Here is a 7,192-nt window from a genome sequence, read left to right on the forward strand (position 1 = left end):
TTTTTTTATTCAAAATTATTAGTTTTATTAATTCAAAATATAGTTACAAAGTAATCCATATAGAAAACTACTTTTACCATTATTGCTATGGCACTTGACTCATTTCAATTAGTCACCTTCTCTTTCTTACCATATTTCAATTGCAATTTCTACCTTCACATTAGAATCAACCTCCACGAATGCATCCAATTACCCAAAATTGCACCACAAACCAATAAACCAACACTGGACCCGCAAATTAGCCGTTTTAAATTTCGTTGATATACATATAAGAAAGCATAATTGAAAATTAGAACAATTTATTGTACGTGGCCGGCAACAGAGGCAAACGTCACATTTGTGGCATCGTATCACACGTTGCGAGTGTACTGTTATTTAGCGCTCATAGAATTCCGTTGAAATCGAACGAAATTGTGTAAAGATTTCCGTGTCAAATTCTTCAAATATGTACAAGTTGTTTGGCGTTTCCATTTACACGTCAGCAAGTATATATTTATAGTATATATCCAGGTATGTATGTATGTATGTATATACCTGGACGAATAGGAAAATTGTAAAACAAAAGAGTTTTCTTGTTAAAAACCTTTATATAAAGGTAAATATGTACATATGTTAGTATATACATACATATGTAATTGGTGGGTTCATTGCGTTTGCGCGGGCACCTGCGACACTTTCTCATATTGCAATGGCGATATTTGGCCGATTTTTTCTATATAGTATATGTATGTTTATATAAAATATACCACCTTTTTCACGATTGTTAAAAAAAATTATTTTCAGTCGGAAGTTTGTTGTCTTTAGTATGTTAGATATACCTTACTTTCCACCCTTACATTAGGTTAGAAAATCCAGCTGATATTCGTGGAGCCACGAATGGCCACTTGAGCAGCTAGAAACGTCCGTTGTTATTGCTGTAACGGCAGAAAACATCACTGAAGTATTTTGGATTAATGTTGCCGGGTTTTTAGTGCTTGACCGCATAAAAATCCGCGTCGGATCAGTTTACGTAGACCTGGCTGGCGAGACGCCGGATCTTTGTAAAGTTCAGACCGCCTCAGTTTTGATAAAAAAAAACATCGACGCTTATCGACAAAGCGCATTGAGCATGTCATAATTAGATAGCTAGAGAATCGAGGAGATAGTGTTTATATGTTTCCGCTAACAAAGGAATAGTATTTAGTTAGAACTCCCATCCTTGCGGCGTGCTAAATATTGCTAAGTGCAAGTCATTCTCATACAATGTACCACTAACGCACCACACACGACAGAACACCGACTCGTTCGCAGCCAGATGGGTTTTGGGTAAAGGGGGTCCTTTCTTTCTTTCAAGCTTTGCGGTTTTCACATTCCTCCACATCAAACACATAACCAAGTCTAATATAAAAGCTTGAGGAAGATCCGATACGAAGGTACTTAGCCTACAAAAGGAAAAAGGATATGTAAATTGAAAATAAGGTCGGCTTATAGCTTGATGTTCAAAATTCCGTAACCCATCTGAAAAATACGTTTACTGGAGACGAGCAAAATAAACTTCTTTCACTCTGTAAGGCGAGTGACTTTTTCAAGTTTGGTAACAAGAAAAAATTCCAGTTCGGAATAATATGGTCGATGAACGAATTCGCTCGTTGTCATAGTGAAAGAGCTTCCAAACGTTTTAATAATTCGTCATAATATAGCCTGCATATGACCGTTTTGTCTCCTCTCCAAATAGTACATAGTTCATGTTGGTCACGCCTTGTGAGTCCGAAAAAACCATCATCTTTCCAACTAATGAAACAGTCATGAACTCTGGGCTGTACCAATCGATTCATATTTCCTTGACGGTCACAAAACCAAGCAGTAACTCATTCCCATTGCGCTTAAATAGGTGGTCTGAAGTGAGTCAACGCGCCACCCATTTTGTTAACAGTTTTCTCAGACCTAATATTTCATATGACCCATGCGATCCTTTGAGATTACTACAAGCTCAGACCTCACATATATACGCGTATATTTTCGGTCTATAGAATCCAAAAAGCTCGATTGCTGAAGAACTCGAAAAGTATTGTCTTCAGAATGCGGTAAATAATTCATTGCAGCTTTCGTTAATGCCGTGGGTTTCTGAGCGGTTTTTCTTAATTAAATAATTTCTATAATTAAAATAAATATTTTTTACACAAATATTTCGTCTTTTCTATCCTATTTCGTCTATCGTCACTTGAAATCGCTGTGACGCTACATTGCCATGCCAAAACGGCAATTGCTGACATTTGCAACATGAGCCGCAAACAATAACAACAACGGTAGACAACAGTTGCGTACTAGTAGTTAAGCGATGCTTCACATCTATGCGACTCTTCATTCGTCACAAAATACATGCAAGCGGGTGCCTCAACATTTTGGTTGGTTGACTGGTTGCTCGGGCGCTGCAACACAAAGGCATCATATTTCAATTAAGGAATTTTCTGCTCTGATTTTTTTTTTTTTTTTAGACATTTCATTTAGCCCGACGAGTTTGAAAGATCACGAAAAATAAATAAAAACGCTGCAATGCAGTGTGAATGAAAAGCAACAACAGCAAGCAAGCAGCAACAACAAATTGAAAACAAAGCGCAGCAATGAAGTGGTACCACCGAAATGTTGTCTAATATTGCATGCAGCAAAAAGGTGACAAATAAAGGTGTTGCAGGGTTGAAAACAAAAACAAATGTTGTGCTTGCATGCTATACTGTAGCGGTTGCTAGGATGCAGCATAAAAAAAAGGTGCGCATACTTAGGAAATTCATAAGAAAAAATCGTCATGAGCCCAATAATTCTCTAAAGGCAATGAAGAAAATTTATGAAGCATGCAACAATATGGAAGTGCTCAAATTAGGGATGATTATGTAGGCGATTATGGGGATTAAGAGTTCATAAAAACTGTCTGAATTGACAGCAGCAGAGAATTGTTTGGCTTTTGGATTGCACAGCACTTATGCAACAACTTGCTGGGTGGGTACCTGTTCACAGCTCTGGTTAGATGCAAATGGCAGTACGGAGTCTAAGCCGCTTACGAAGTATTAAAATTTTGAGGTTAAGAACTGTTTGAAATGCAGTTATAAAAATGCAAGTATGGACATAACCTTCTTATAACATATTTATCTTAAGAAATGGGGATTCTTAAATCCAAACGTATTTTTTTAAATAATATTTTCCGAACTATTAAAAAAATAAAAAAAAAAATCTAGCATATTTTACCACCAAAAGTTGCATCAGAATCGGGAAAGAGTTCTGCAAGCCGTTCGATACCAAATGAGGTTTCAGACAAGGTGACCCCTTATCGTGCGACTGCTTGAACCTATTGCTGGAGAAACAAAGAACAAAGAAGGTACAATCTTCTATAAGTGCGTCAGCTGTTGGCGTACTGCGATGATATTGATATTATTGGCCTCAAAAACCGCGCCTCTAGACTGAATAAAGAAGCGAAGTTTATGGGTCTGATTGTGAATGAGGACAATACGAACTGGCTTGCACGTCTCTAATGATAGTCACAACTTTGAAGTCGTCGATAATTTCGTGGAACCAGCATCAACACCAACAACACAATAAAGATGAAACTCTACAAGTCCATCAAGTCCATATTTGGGTCGGAGGCATGGACAATGACATCATCTAATGTGTTCACATTATGAGTTTTCAAGAGAAAAGTTTTGCGGACGATTTATGCTCCACTGCGCTTTGGCAACAGCGAGTACCGCTGTATATGGAACGATGAGTTGTAGGATATATGCGGCGACATGAACATATTCAGCGAATAAAGAGACAGCGGCTGCGCTGGCTAGGTCACATCCGAATGGATGAAAACACTCTAGCTCTGAAAGTATTCCACGCAGTACCTGCCGGTGGAAGCAGAGGAAGAGGAAGACCTACACTTTTTTGGAGCGATGAGGTGGAGTAAAACCTAGCTAGACTTGGGACCAAATAGTTAAAAAGAGGAAACGACTGGCGCGCTGTTGTTAGCTCGGCAATAACAGCGTAAGCGATATCTACGACAGTGTCTAAAAACAGCAGTATCTGCTAGCTTTAACGCCGTTTCTACGCTCTCACCCTTTTTTTTTTTTGGTTTGTTGCATCACCACTGGCAACACCCTTCGTGAACTTATTTAATGTCTTCTGTAGTCTAATTGGCTGTATGCATGGGATTAAAGTTGTTTTTATAATTTAAAAATTTAATCAAAATTCGACGGGACAAATTGACCGCAAATGCAACACGCCTGTCAGTTAATAGGATTAACACTTTCTTTAATGCGCGATTGTTGTTGTGAAGTTTGACTAGTAATTAGTACTATAGCAACGATGTTGTGGGTATTCGATATTTATACAAAATACTTTTCGACATATTTACATATTAAAAAAAATAAAAAAATAGATTGAAAAAAAATGAAAAAAAAAATATAAAAAAAATTCTCATGAAAAATCCATCAATATAAATACATATTATAAAGAGTGATCCATTTAGAGGTTCGCTACTTATTCAAAGAAAAAACACAGACATTTGAAATATTGTCCGCGGCTTCGTCTCAGGTGGATTCGTTAAATCCAATTTTCTATGACTCGTTCAAGCTTTTCGACTGAAACGCGTGATGTTTTGCTCCAACGCCTGGTCGGGAATGTCCGAATAAACTACATACATATCCCTACAGGAAAAAGTCTAACGGTGTGATATCACACGATCTTAGTGGCCAATCTGTGCACCGAAGTATTCTTACAATAAATCCATCGGCAGAGTCCGGGAACTCGTCAAGAAGCCAATGTTTTGCTTCCGCTGTACTTTTTATTTCCAAAAACCCATATTTTATAAACACTCGAAATTCGTTTTATGCCCTTTTATGCTATAAAAATTGCACCTGTGAAGAGTATTAAAGCTATAGCTATGATGCAGTCGAAGTTAATTTTTTTTAATGTGTTTTGTGAAATAAGCTCTGCGGCTAATGTCAATGCCATGGCTTCCGCAACTGTTTCCTCTAAATGGGTCACACTTATAAAACAGTTCATTGTCAAAAAGCACACATAACTCAAAAAAATGGAAAATTGAAAAAAAAAAACAATTTATTATGTCGGGCAAAAAGCGCAATTAAGCGAAAAAGCCTATAAAATTAATTTAAATAAATATTGCAAAAGTTCAGTAAACATCCATATGTAACATGCACGCACTTAGGCCTATACGAATATACATACATATATATTTTTTGATTTTTCGTACACTTATAGCACAAAGATAAATAAATAAATAATATTTTGTTGATATTTGCTAACACATCTTTCCAAAAAATAAATTTATATGACAACAAGTGAGGAAGAGCCAAGTTCGGGTGCAAACGAACATTTCTTTCGCTTGTAACTTGCAATGATTACAGCCAGTGGAATACCTTAAGCTCTAGGTCAACCAGAGGATCGGTGCTATCTCACTCGGAGATCTTAATATTAGGTATAGGGGGCTTAGGGAAGTATTGACCCGATTACACCTATTTTTGATACGCAGATTTACTATTGTCAGGAAAAGATTCTCTTTCTGAATTTCATTTGTATATCCTATACAGTGACCGATATTTTCGCCCAAAAGTCAACTATAGATACTGGGGTCCACATATTCCTTGAAATAAATTATTAGTGAAATTTTTTTACCGTTATATCAATTTTGATTTATTTTCTGGAAAGTGCAGGAATCAAATGAAATATGAAATTATGCTATATGGAGAGAAGGCGGGGTTGTAGTGTGATTTCGTCCATTTTCATACTGTGACATAGGAATTTGAGAAGAATGACCGCGTACTATTTTTAGTCGCAATCGGTCGGTCGGCTCCCGAGATTGTGATTTCGCCAAAAAGTGAGCGGTGTCATGCCCCTTTGTTCAATTTTCATCGGGTCCCATAAAGCCCTCCCATATTATCTCAGGTGTAAAATTTAATGTCTCTGCGTTTTACGCTTTTAGTAATTTTTAACAGTACCGTTAAATGAAGAGTGTACGTGGTTGTCTTCCGATTTCCTCCATGGTCAGTAGAGGTACTTATAATGTTTGAGCTATGTACATTCAACTTATTAAAAGGCGGGCAACTACCACTTTTACATTATTTTTTGCCCACAGGTGCTATTTGCTTCTGCGATCCCCTGTGCCAGATTAGGATTTTATATGTTAATTCAGTGCTTCTTTTTGTAGTAGTGGCAGTAGTCCGATTACGCCCATCTACTCGAATGGACGAACATTCAGACAAACAGTTATACCCTTCAGCAATATGTTTCAAGATTATAAATACAAAGACCGCTTTCGACTGCCTAAATTTCAATTTGTTTTTATCATTTTATTGTTGTTATTGCATTCTCAATTTTTTAAAAATATAACAAAAATAATTTTTGCTTATTTTATAGTTCCCACACTTTTGCTAGAGCTGAGCTCTACAGATTTCATATTACAACAAATAAATGCAGTATGAATTGTTTGTATATTTATGCATATCTGTATACATACATATTCATAAAAATATTTTATATTATTTAAATATTTTGCTTATTGCAGCAATTGTTTTTGTATGTACATTCCCTGTCTCGCCGGTGTCCATTTCAAGCAAACCTCAAACATGGCATTCTTTATTTGGTGACGTGCAAGAGAAGTAGACAWATGTATGCACATACATACATACATACATATGTATATGCATTAAATAATAATTGAAATGTTTGATTTTTGTTATTATCTTCAGTCTGAATTCCCATTGAATACATTTCGACTTTTTCCAGCAAATTTCCTATTTGTCTCCTGATCATCAACTTCTTGACTCGGCATGGCTAGGTGCTCGGCGTAAATGTTGCCCGAGACAAAATCGCAAACAACTTTTTACTAATAGAGAAGTTTTTTCGATTGGTAATTACACACTCGCCAGTGTATATTTTTATAAGAAGTTCCATTAAGTTATTCTTTCTCAAAAAAATTTATTTGCATGATCGAAATCGGATCGTAAGTGTAGGAAACTCTTCAATCAACTGGTGAAGTTATGTCGCTGAATTTCTGCGATGAGCGGTGCTGATGGTCTGAATTTCTATCACTGTTTTTAAAAGGGGCGAGGTGGACAGAGAGGCAGGGATACGCATCTATATGGATGGATCCAAACTGAAAATCGAGTAGGAGGTGGTGTCTTTTCAGTAAAATTAGCTACCAAAATCACCTTCTGTCTGT

Source organism: Bactrocera latifrons, unplaced genomic scaffold, assembly GCF_001853355.1.
Source record: "Bactrocera latifrons isolate USDA-ARS-PBARC rearing strain unplaced genomic scaffold, ASM185335v1 scaffold_17, whole genome shotgun sequence".
NCBI classification, from domain to species: Eukaryota; Metazoa; Arthropoda; class Insecta; order Diptera; family Tephritidae; genus Bactrocera; species Bactrocera latifrons.